This window comes from Triturus cristatus, chromosome 11 (assembly GCF_964204655.1).
Source record: "Triturus cristatus chromosome 11, aTriCri1.1, whole genome shotgun sequence".
Classification (NCBI taxonomy): domain Eukaryota; kingdom Metazoa; phylum Chordata; class Amphibia; order Caudata; family Salamandridae; genus Triturus; species Triturus cristatus.
Genome location: NC_140594.1, coordinates 491719043 through 491731375, shown reverse-complemented (window position 1 = coordinate 491731375; position 12333 = coordinate 491719043). Strand labels below are relative to the sequence as shown.

The 12333-nt window shown below is 41.7% G+C and overlaps 1 long non-coding RNA gene across 1 annotated transcript in view; it reads left to right on the top strand.

The window, feature by feature from the left end:
* The window catches only part of LOC146784463 (uncharacterized), a 45413-nt gene extending 44260 nt beyond the window's left edge, over window positions 1-1153 (top strand). The window contains exon 4 of the long non-coding RNA XR_014970821.1: window positions 30-1153. This is a non-coding gene — a long non-coding RNA (uncharacterized LOC146784463). The remainder of the gene's footprint in view (window positions 1-29) is intronic.
* Window positions 1154-12333: the final 11180 nt, after the last annotated feature.

Here is a 12333-nt window from a genome sequence, read left to right as displayed (position 1 = left end):
AAACTTACACTATATTCCTTATGTTTCAGGGGTAAAGGAACACTTCCACTGGGCACAAATGAAAACTGTGGCACAATCCTGCACATTCTGGATATTCAATGGAGCACCTAAACACTGATGAATATGTACTGGAAGTGCACACTCAGCTCATCCCTGAATGGCCCGGATACTGTTCTCTGGTAATCATACACACTCCTACCCTGGTCATATCTGGAGAAGAACTCTTGGACTTGTATCAGCACCTGCTAAGGAAGAAGACAACCTTGCTGCATCCGACTCATGAAAAAAGAACTGCAGTTTTTTTTAGATGAGCTCAGTACAAGGACCTTCCGGAAGAATTTAGACTGTTCTCTGACTCACAAATATCTGCGGGTGGGTCCATACCCTTCTTCCCAGTGTAGACAAAAGCACCAGATGGGAAATGTGTAAAAGGATGAACAGCACTGAGCTTGGCCTTAATTAGATCAAGGAAGAACTGAAAGCAATATGCCTCATGGTGATGCAGCATTGGTATGTGTTAGACTTAATGACTGTGGTAGAGGGAGAGGTGTGTGCCAATATTGGTGTGTTCTGCTGCACGTTTATCCTAGGGAATGACCTGGGTAATGGGACATTGACTTTTGCTATCCAAGCACTGCAATGTTTACAAAGAGACATGTGTGAGGAGGGAGGTGTCCCTGAGCAGGAGTGGTTCTCAAATTGGTTCTGCTGGCTCCCCTAGTGGCTGTCCAGATTGTGCATGTCATTTTTGTTAGTTTTCTTCATGTTCTTCTTTGTTTTTGGTTCTGTGCAATTGGGGATTTCCTGCTGTAAAAACACAGTCCTCAAATTGGGTAGAATGCAAGTTGCTAGGAATGTACTAATTGTCAAAACCAAAGACTAAGAGTCCTCCAAAAAAGTAACTGTCATGAAGAATAGGTTAGTGTAGTGAAAAATTCAACTAAAGGGGGGAATATTAATATTGGAAAAGTCAATGTCAGTATGACCGATGATACTTTAATGTGTAAAAATAAAATCGCATCTTCATCAACAAATTCCCCGTTTTGTGAACTCCATGTCGACCCTGACAAAGAAAGACGTAGTTAGGCAGGTCCTGAGACCCAGACCCGAGGTCACTGATTGATAAATCCCAGGTGAGGTGGCACGTAGCCAGCAGACAAACATGCAAACAGGAAATGCCCAATCAATCCCACGGACACCACAATGGTCCAGGAAGATTGGCTCTAATAAAGCTCACACGGCTGGAGGGGTGGCGTGTTCCCAAAACACCATCAATTCAGATGCCACATGAAGTTAGGTAAATAACGGGGGGCAGCGCACTCCTATTTGTTCAAGATAGAAAATTGATTATATCACTTGTGACTGAGGTGCTGCAGTGGTATGCTCGCTGTCAATCGAGCATAATGTCTGAAAGAAAAAGAAACTGACCATGCGGCAGTCGCCACTGCGCACAGTGCTAGGGGTAACTATGACCCTTGATTATTAATCACCTTATCAAATGCAAAGTAATCAAACAAATCAGTTGAATTCAGTGAACATATATTAATTCATATATGTAAATCATTTTCACACATATACATATAGTTCATTTTGTTACAGAACACATCACTTGTAGTGCATCCTGATACTGATACAAATATGTCAATAAACGAACAAGGTACATTTTTGGTTAACACAGTTTAGTACATGAGAGAATACGGGTGGCGTGTTCCCAAAACACCATCAATTCAGATGCCACATGAAGTTAGGGACATTTAGCCAATCAGGACACAGCACACACAGTCTGGAATCCTGACCCTTACTCGGTAAAGTGGTTCTACTCTGTTTCACTGGTGGTAGTTGTTTTCCGTGTAGGCTTTTTTGGGGGCCATATTAGGAGGTGCCTGGATCCCTTAGTTTTTAATTTGCCGCATTTCAGCCTTGCTGCCTTTTTAATAACTTTATGGTTTATTAGTTCTTTCACACTTTTTTTTTACTTCTGCTTTGTGTTACCAGTATTCTGGATTTGCAGGGAACTCTGCATCTGCCAGAACAGGGTTGCTGGACCCAAGTTACTTATTCCTTTCCCACTGGTTTCTAGGTCGATGTGCTCTAACACATCTTTGAGTCTCTGGGGTCTCCTTCTAACATGCTCCCCTCTACCACTGCATACTTAGGAAGTCTGGAAGTGCATCTACTCTGTGACTGGAATCCTGACACTTACACAATGAAGTGTTCTACTCTAGTCATTGGTGGTAGTTATTTTCCTTGTAGGATCCTTTGGGAGTCATATTGGGAGGTGCCTGGCTCCCTTAGATTTTAATTTGCCACATTTCAGGAATGCTGTCTTTTTAATAATTTTATGAGTTATTAGTTCTTTCACACTTTTATTTTACTTCTGTTTTGTGTTACTAGTATTCTGGATTACCTGGGGAGCCTGCATCTGCCAGAACGTGATTGCTGGACCCCAGTTATTTACAATTTTGCACACTAGATTCTAGGTCGAGGCGCTCTAGCGTGTCTTTGAGTCTCTGTGAACTCCTCCTGATATACCCCCCTTTAACATGGCATACTTAAGAGGCCCAGAAACGTGTCCACGCTGCTGGCACGTCAAATGAGTGCCAAAGGAAAGCCCGTCTATGCCCATCCATGGCCGGACACAACCAAGTGTCAGAACCCAGCCCTTTCCCCCTCAAGCTTATACAAGTAATGCACTGGTAAAAATAGACAAACAACGTAAGACCTGCGTATGCCTGTGCATTGATTTTAATGTCGCCAAGCTTTCTTATAGATGCAATAACTGCCAATTTTCATTTTTAACCACCCCATGCTCCCAAAGTGACGGTCTCAAAGCTGATACCCGAGCACATGTTGGGACGCCTTCAAATAATGTCGGCCATGAAGTTAATTGCCTGCTCCACAATAAGCGCTCCCTCAGAAAACCACTGTGGAGTTTGCTGATTTATTAGAGCAAAATAATACTGACATTGCCTTCATAACAGAAACGTGGTCAGATGAAGCATCTCACCTGGTCTTCATAGCATGCTTACCTGGAGGCTTTGACTTAATTAGATTGGACAGCCCCAAAGGAGAGGCGGTGGCCTAGCTATCATCCATCTGAATGACACTAAAGCCACATATACACCCCTTTTTCATTTTAATTCAGAGGCTCTGCTCTTTCTCACAAAACCTATACTTTTAATGGTCTACTTATTTACCATCCCGCAGGGCCAAAAGAGAACTTGATATGGGATTTGCTGGGCTTTAGGGAAGCATGTACTGATTATCTCACCTTTACTATCTTAGGTGACTTTAATGTTTATCTAGAATATCCTGAGGATAAAAGTACATAACTGCTACTGGACAACCTCCTAAGTTTGGATTTTCAACAACTAATGAAACAATCTACCCACTCTACTGGTCACACACTGGATGGCATTTCTTCTAACCATCCAAGCATAATAATAGACAAATTGTTACCCTTAATTTGGATGGATCATAATTCTATCTTGTTTATACTCAATATTCCCACTTTAAGAATTGACTGAGCCTAAGCACCAGTGACATGCAATAACCGTGCCTGGAAAGGTACTTCATCCTGTCTCAGACAGAATCGCTGTCTACCTTACCTCAATTATGAGTAAGATTTTCGAAACAGGATATTTCCCGACAGTCTGGAAAAAAGCCTCTGATTAAGAAACCCTCTCTTTCTAATCTGCCAACTGCCAACAAAAATACCGGAGAGCGCAATGAACAAAGAGATCATTTCATTTCTAGATACCAATAATTGTCTTGACTCAACACAACACGACTTTAGGCCTAGACACAGTACAGAGTCTGCCCTCTTGGCAGACACAGCAAAGATCAGATCCATTATTGACAAAGGAGAGAGTGCAGCCCTAGTCCTAAAGGACTTATTGGCTGCATTCAATATGGTGGACCATCTTTCTTTAGCCAACTGTCTTGTAAAAATAGGAATATAAGGAACAGCTCTTAATTTGATCAGATCCTTTCTCACCAATAGAGAGCAAGTAGTGACCCTGGAAGGATATACCTCCACCCCTTTCAAGCTTCCTTGTAGGGTCTTGCAGGGGTTCTCTTTAAGAGGGTTCTCTTTAAGTACAACCCTCTTTAATGCTTACATTACCCATCTCATTCAGTTGATCAGATCATATGGCTTCTCGGTCGGTCCTACACTGATGACACACAATTAGTGATATCTGTGTCATCTAACACAGACAGAGTAGCCCTTCAGTTTAGTACATGCATGAACAGTATTGTTCAGTGGGTGCAACTCACCTTTCTAAAGCTTAACTCCAATAAAACAGCGGTGCTGTTGTTTTTTTTAACAACAACACCTTCTAGAATGCCACCTGGAGGCCATCGAATCTAGATTCTTTACCAATTCCAGTACAGAAGGCGAGATATTTGGGTGTCATTTCTGACAACAGATTAACCTTCATTGAGCCTTCAAGTCAGGTGATCTCTTCCTGCTTTTTCATGTTGAAAATTCTGGAAAAATTCCTACCATTTTTACCACTTGAGCACAGGAAAGCAGTGATCATAGTCCTTGTAATTTCAAAAATTGATTACTGCAATTCTCTATTTGTAGGCTCTCAAACATGTCTCCTCAATAAACTTCAGACTCTTCAAAATGCAGCGGCTAGAGTCCTTCTGAATCTTCAGAAGGTCTGCTTGGTTCGCAACTTGATTAGGGAGCTTAACTGGCTTACCATCTGGGCAAGCATAAAGTTCAAAGCACTTTGTTGGGTCCACAAAGGACCACATCAAGACAGTACACCTTTTTTGCAGGACATTTTTAAGCATTACCCCCATACTCTACCGTCTAGCACTGCCAACAAAGAACAGGTCCCCAGAGTAAAAAAATCCCACTGGGGTGGGAGAAGATCTTCTTACCCTGTTGCAAAATGGAGGAACTTATTACCTAGCCACCAACGATCTCAATCTAATGTTCTGAAATTCAGGAAAGATTTTAAAACGTGGCTTCTTTCTGCAACCTAATTTCCGTCTCTCTTCAGAAGTCTTGATTGTCCTTTTCAGGTTAACTCTACTCTCTGACTGTCGTACAGTGCCTTGGGTTCTGGAACACTAGCGCCAAGACACCGGTTTGGTATAAGCACCCTTTACAAAACCCATAACATTAACATTAACATGCACTCCCCATGCTAGACCTCTGGACACGTTACGCACTGGCTGCATTGTGTCCACACAAGGTCGAGGCCCACCTGGATTCCTCATCCAATACATTAATTTATGGCTCCAAAGACAGAGGTTCATATTCCTTACCAAAAAAGGCTAGCCAGAACTATTTTATTGCATACAATGAACTGTATAAAAGTCTATGTCAGACCGATTATTAATTGAAATAGTCCTCATATCCTATGCCAGTGACTGTGCTCCCTGACACATTGTTTAATTTTTCGAACTGTTTCTGTTTTGCCAAATGTCTCTTGTCCCTTGTTTTTACAAGGTATTTCATGTTCAAGCAACAGTACCAGTTTTCACCTATTTCTGTTTCTATGTCACTCATTGACATAACTGCAATATGTACTGTGAAGATCGCCCTCTTATTCATCATTTCTAATTTAAATGGTATCTGCTGCATCAAATAAATAAAAAATAAAAAAATAAACCGAAGGATACGAGAGACAGAGGGAGAGTGGGAGAGAGAGAGAGAGAGAGAGAGAGAGAGAGAGAGAGAGAGAGAGAGACAGAGAGACAGAGAGAGAGAGAGAGATGTGGAGATGCAGTAATAGTAAAAATAGGTCAAGATGTTATAACTGTGAAGTGACTGCTCTTAAATTTTCATGAAGTGGCAGGAGACATTTTGTGGATGATAGGTTGGGAACCTGTTGTAAGAACCCTGAAAAACTGGACTTTATGTTTGTCCCTCATGGTTTTTCCCTCATGCAACCATAGCAGCAAAGCAACAGAGTACACTACAATAGAGGGACTTTGTGATGAACATGAAATGGGGTGCATGGCTACATGCAGGGTAAGGGAGTAGAGACAATAAATATGTACTATTTTTATATATTTGTTAACATTAATTTATTTTTGTTTGTATTTTTAACTAATTGAAATAATTTAATTTAACATTATACCCGATAGGGTGTTATTTTAAGTCCCTAGCCCCTTTATTTTCTGAAAAAAGGGTGTTGCAGTATCAGTGGTTAGCCATGTGTAGTGCTGGACTTACTACAAATGTCTAAGGGTCACATGTATCAATACTTAAAATAGCAATTACCTAATTGTGATTTTCTGCGAATCGCAATTAAGTATTCGATAGTCCATTTAGCAATTCCTAGTGGGTCACAAATCGACCTACCTCATGCATATTAATGAGGTAAGTCGCAAGTTGCAACCCATTGAGAATCTCAAAAATCATGGGGATGGTGGCTTGCTGGAGTCAGCAGACCACCAAGTCCGTGATTGCTTTTAAACAAAGCAATCTTTTTTTTTAATGCAGACCAAAATGGGTAGCTTTTTAAAAAAAAAAGTTTTCTTTACATTTTTTCAGAGCTGGCAGTGGTCCATGGGACCACTGCTGGCTCTAAAGAAAATTATGCTACCATTCCCAAAGGTGAAGGAGTCCTTTGGGAACTCCTTCCCATTTGCGAATGGGTGGCGCACCTACTTGAAGTAGGTGATAAAATGCAAATGTTTTGCAATTGAATTTCACAAAACAATCCTACATACCGCTGCGATTTTAGTTTTAGGAAGGGACGCCCTGAACACATCCCTTTCTCATACCGAATCGGTACGTATTTGCAATTCCAATTTGCGATTCCGTAACATGTTACCAGATCGCAAATTCAAATTCATACATGCCAAAATGCATGTTCCCAGTCGCAAACAGAATCAGGCCGTTTGCGACTGGCAAAATGCATGAGGCCCTTAGTTAATACAAAAGTGCAGTTTTACAATACCAAAAAGTTGTAAACATACTCAAAAGTGTGAAGTTACTCAAAAGTGAAAGTTACTTCTCTGGAGGCCCAATACGTTTTCTATATCCAACAAATGTTTGCTCTAATAATGAGATTGCCCCACCCCCCAACATTTTTGCTTTGGGCCCCACTGGTGTTTCTGGCAAGCCTGCAAGTTTGGAGAGGAGTACACTTTTTGGCAGTATGGCCATAGTTTTAGTCAGAAACAGGTAGGTCCAACACCATTGACGCCACCATGAGTAAAGGACTGAACCATAAATGTGAAAAAGTTTTCAAGTTTTAGTGAGTGTTGGGCGCAGTGCAGGATGTGTAAAGAAGTGATGTGCTGGTTAAAATTGGTTGTCAATAGACAAAAAACTTTATTCGTTGTCTATTGGTCACCAAATCAAAAAAAAATGCAAATGCAGTTTGAAAATTATAACTGCATAGATTGAAAAAAGGTCTACATGTTTCAGCCAATGCGATTATATATATAATCCTAGCCTTCCTCAGGTCACCGCTGAGCTGGTCCTCCGTAGAAACAGCTCAGCTGTGTCCCGAGGAACCGACCGAGAGAGCAGGACCTCATTTCCTGAGCTGTAGCCAGGGGAGAAGATGCATTTTTCTCGTGCATTATAGGTGACATCAATACACCATAATTCACCGAGAAACCTAGACGCTAGGTCGGTAGGTTGTGATTGATTCAACCTATTCACGTTTTTCACATACGCAGTAGCATTATATCATATATATCATATCACTAAAACTTTACAACTTTTTCACATTTGTTGGACTATAGCAAATCTTAGTTATATTTGCCTTATTTGAAAATATCCCTGAGCTCCTCCCTCTCAGAGAGGGGGTTGTAGCCCTTAGTGGCACCAGGTGTAATCAAGAGGAGATCCCAGATGATGAAGCATGTCACCTCGGTGAGTGATAGGATTCCGTCCTTTTAAAAGGATTTCCACTTTTGTACTCTTATAGCTTTCTTTGTGCCAACTACGCCGGGAGATTACCCCCGTATTGTCAGACCCATGGATGTTTTGTTGTTTTGTACAGTATATTTGGGGAATATATAAATGTTTCGGTCTTAAAACTTTCCCTTAGACCTTCAATCCACTGGTTTGTTATATATTAATTAAGAAAGTTCACCACATGCAACAGCTCAGGCGTGATATACATGATCACATGTAGCTGTAACCTACACTATGTAGGCATGACTACTAGAAAGGTCAGCATGAGAATATGTGAGCACCGTAGCAACATCAGGTGCCACAGGGCAAGCACGAGGATGACGGCGCACTTTAATGAAAAGAAACACATCCCAAATGACATGCGATGGGTACTGTTAGAACATATGACACACTGTGACAATTTAGAACAGAAGCTGCTGGAAAAAGAACAAAGATGGGTGTTCAAATTGCACACAGATACGAGAGGTCTGAATGATAATATCCCATGGGGACAGTTCACACGATGAACTACACCTTGGGTACATTTGAGATACAGATATAATAATCCCAATACCACTTCGGGACTGTTTTGTTTACATCCCAGATGAGAGGACCGGACAGTACTCAAATCACCTCCAAGAAAGGGTCCCACTAACAGACTCCCACGTGAGACCCCACATTGCTTTTGTAACTCTACTGGCATGATGCAAGGAACTTGCCAATACTGAACGACCACATCCACATCCACACAAAAGCAACAGTCTAAATCCTACTGCCTCGCTATCAAACATAGGCTTTAGAGTAGTTTCTCCTTTCAGGAGACACCACACTAACTACACCTCAATTGATAATCTTTTAATTAAATATTGGAGGTGGACCAAATCAGGTCTCTACTTCCAATATGGTGCTCAAAACTTGCCAATAATGAAATGGCCATTTTCCATCACCTTGTTTCATAGTCTTTTTTTCAAGTTCTTCTTCTTTTTTCATAGTCTTTTTTTCATAGTCTTTTTTCATTTGCGGTAATCACCTCAAAAAATGCTGACAGATTATTATTTATTTATCCCCCAGTTTTTACAATGCCACTAATTTAATTTTTTCCAACATTGAAAATGATCCTCCCAAAATTGTGCGGACAAAGTTCCGAAACAAGGTGTCACATTGGATACAAGCACTAATTAAATATTTTACTACTAAGGGCACCAACACCTACTATAGAGGAATGCTTTGATTTAAGCACTGCATATGGTTTGGACCTGCCCACATGACAGGTGGGCAGGCAATATGTACTAATCTCTTTGTCACTTTATCTCCTTGAACAGATACTACGAGTCTGATATCAACCGTATGTATTTAATTTTGGTGCTCACACATTAGGTGTGTGCCTGTTCTTTATTTTGTTATTTCTTTAGTATAGGATTGTTTTCTCACGGAGTGGTACACATGTGGCTGGTCCCCATGTGGTCCCGAAGAAGAGGTTTAGTGGACACCTCCAAACATGTCGACCAAATACTAGAGATAGTATACACATCACAGTTACACTTCCTCTCTACTATTAACCCCTTTTTATCTATACCAACTAGGAATAAATTAATCACTCACTAGCTAGGTATTTTTAGCACCAACGTCAGCACTCCCCCCAACACTGCCCTACACATTTTTTCACAAAAAGTGCTCCTACGTAGTTCCGCAATTTGCAGCACGCCCCAGACAGTAGCTGTCTGGGATGGCCCCAATGATGAAGCATGTCACCTAGGGGCAACCCTTGGTGAGTGAAGCGACTCAAGAAGAGAATTTTCTCTTCTTAGATTCGGGCATTGTTTCGCACATTTAGTGGAAGCCCTTCCTTTTGGTTAGGTTCTCAGATCAGTCATTTACAGATTTGTTAATAATTATCACAAAAGAAAACATTTAATTGCAAATATTTATGTTTAATCATACAATCAACTACCTCATGGTATAAAATCATCACTAAAGCAGAATTCTTCAGCCACCAACTAGACCAGGCCAGAAATCGTACCAAAAAACTCTTCGAACTAATTAAAACACAATGTAAGGACACAAATCATCGGTCACAACACTTAGACTGCCGGCAACCCAACTGTGAAGAATTCTCTGCCTTCTTCACCCTGAAGACAGATAATATCAAGATCGATCTCCTCAATGATCTAACCCTACACACGGGACCGCACACAAAGTCATCCCCGGAAATGCCAATTGCACCGTACCACTTCCCATCACAGCTTAACCTTAAAAACGACGCCAACTGGTCATCCTTTTCGACATACTCCGAAGAAGGCATAAGTAAAATACTTGGGGACATGAACCCTGCCAATCACTTTGCCGATCCGCTACCCTCAAACGCCGTTAAAAACCTAACACCACTACTTCTGCCCCTCTGGACTAAGATCATAAACAGTTCACTTCAACAAGGCTGCATCCCGGACACCCTCAAAATGGGGCAGGTCTCACCCATTCTAAAGAAACCCACGGCTGACCCGACGGACCTAAACAACTATCGCCCTATCTCCAACATCCCCACACTAGCCAAACTCTTGGAAAAATGTGTACACCTCCAACTGACAAGGCATATTGACAACTTTGACTTGCTGAATAAATACCAATCAGGATTCCGAGCAGGTTACAGTACCGAATCAGCCATGACACACATAATTGATGACGCGCTACAAATCCTGGATCAAAACGGAGCCTGCCTACTCATCCTGCTAGACTTATCCTCAGCTTTTGATACGGTCAAGCACGAGAACCTGTTGGATCTCCTGAAGCATAGAATGGGTCTATCAGGCGTAGTGCTAAACTGGTTTACCTCATTTCTCCAAAATCGAACACAACAATTCAAGGCCAACAACACCATGTCAAAACCCGTACCAGTTACACTAGGAGTACCGCAAGGGTCCTCTTTATCCCCGACTTTGTTTAACCTATTCATGGAACCCCTCACCGAACTTCTTCAAGCATCTAACGTGCACTACCACATGTACGCGGATGACACGCAACTATACCTCAAGGTCAACACCTTAGAAGACATCAAACTGCTCAACACAACGCTGGGGGACACCCAGATATGGCTGGCAAAAAACCCTCTCAAACTAAATGCCCAAAAAAACGAATTCCTGCTTATAGCTCCACCCGCCCAAGTCCCTGTAATGCAAGAGTGGATAAAACACCTGACGGCACTCAATGTTCAACCAATCATCGTTGACTCAGCCAAATCACTGGGTATAACTCTCGACAGTAGCCTCAATATGCAAAAACATATCAGCAATGCTACAAAGGGAGCTAACTACCAGATTAACACACTGAGGAAGTTGAAACCTTTCCTTCCAAGCAAGGACTTCAAGCAAGCAGTACAAGCACTAGTTATCCCCAGAGTGGATTACGGAAGCGTCTCTCTCTGCGGCCTACCCAAAGCAACTACGGCACCATTAAGAGCCTCAATCAACGTTGCAGCGAGACTCATCACCGGTTCTAAAAGAAATGTACACATCACACCAGACCTCAAATCACTGAACTGGCTTCCCCTGGAAGCCAGAATTCATTTGAAGATAGCGTGTTTAACACACAAAGCCATGCACCACAACGTTCCTAGATATCTAACACAGAAGCTGACTATCTCTGGTGGGCTCAGATCTTCCAGAAGTGCGGAAAAACTGTTACTAAAACCACAGAGATTCAACAAGAGAAAAACATACAACCGTACCTTCTCAGGAATGGCACCAAGAATCTGGAATGCTTTACCATCCGAAACCAGACTTAACCCCTCTATTGTCTCATTCAAAAAGGAAGTAAAATCAATTCTCATGGCCAAATTCACCTGATTAAGGCCCAATGTTTTGTGACGAACTAATACAGAGCGGCCATTACCCTGACTAGGATAATGGACCTACTAAGCAATTTGCACATCCCATCGGCCTGTTGCTTGTCGCATGAGAATAGCGTCCTATTGTACCTGATCACCTTGCTTTTGTAACATGTTTTGTATTGATGTTTCAACTCGCCTTTGGTTTATGTATAAAACTTTATCTACTGTTAAGTGCTCTGATACCCGCAAGGGTCTTGTCCGCGCTCTATAAAACTTTCAAAGAAATAAACGTCAAAGCATCAAAAGTAGCCAACCTGACAATGTGGGGGGTTCATAGGGTGCTAGAGAGCCGGATGTAGAATTGTTGTCATTCTGTTAATGGGTTGATTGGTAAGGTATGTTCCAGCTGTGATTAGGAAGCACTGAGGAAACTTTTCTTCGTGATCTGAAGAGGGACTTGTTGATTTTTGGTAGTAGGGTAATTGGAGTGGAGGGGAGGATGAAGTCATAATGGACATGGTTGCTGCTGCATGTGATGGATGAATATGTGTCATGGTGGGGTGAAAACTGCATCAAATGTATGTCTTGTTCGGTGCCAGACACTCCCTGAGGGTTGCTAGATTTGGAAGGA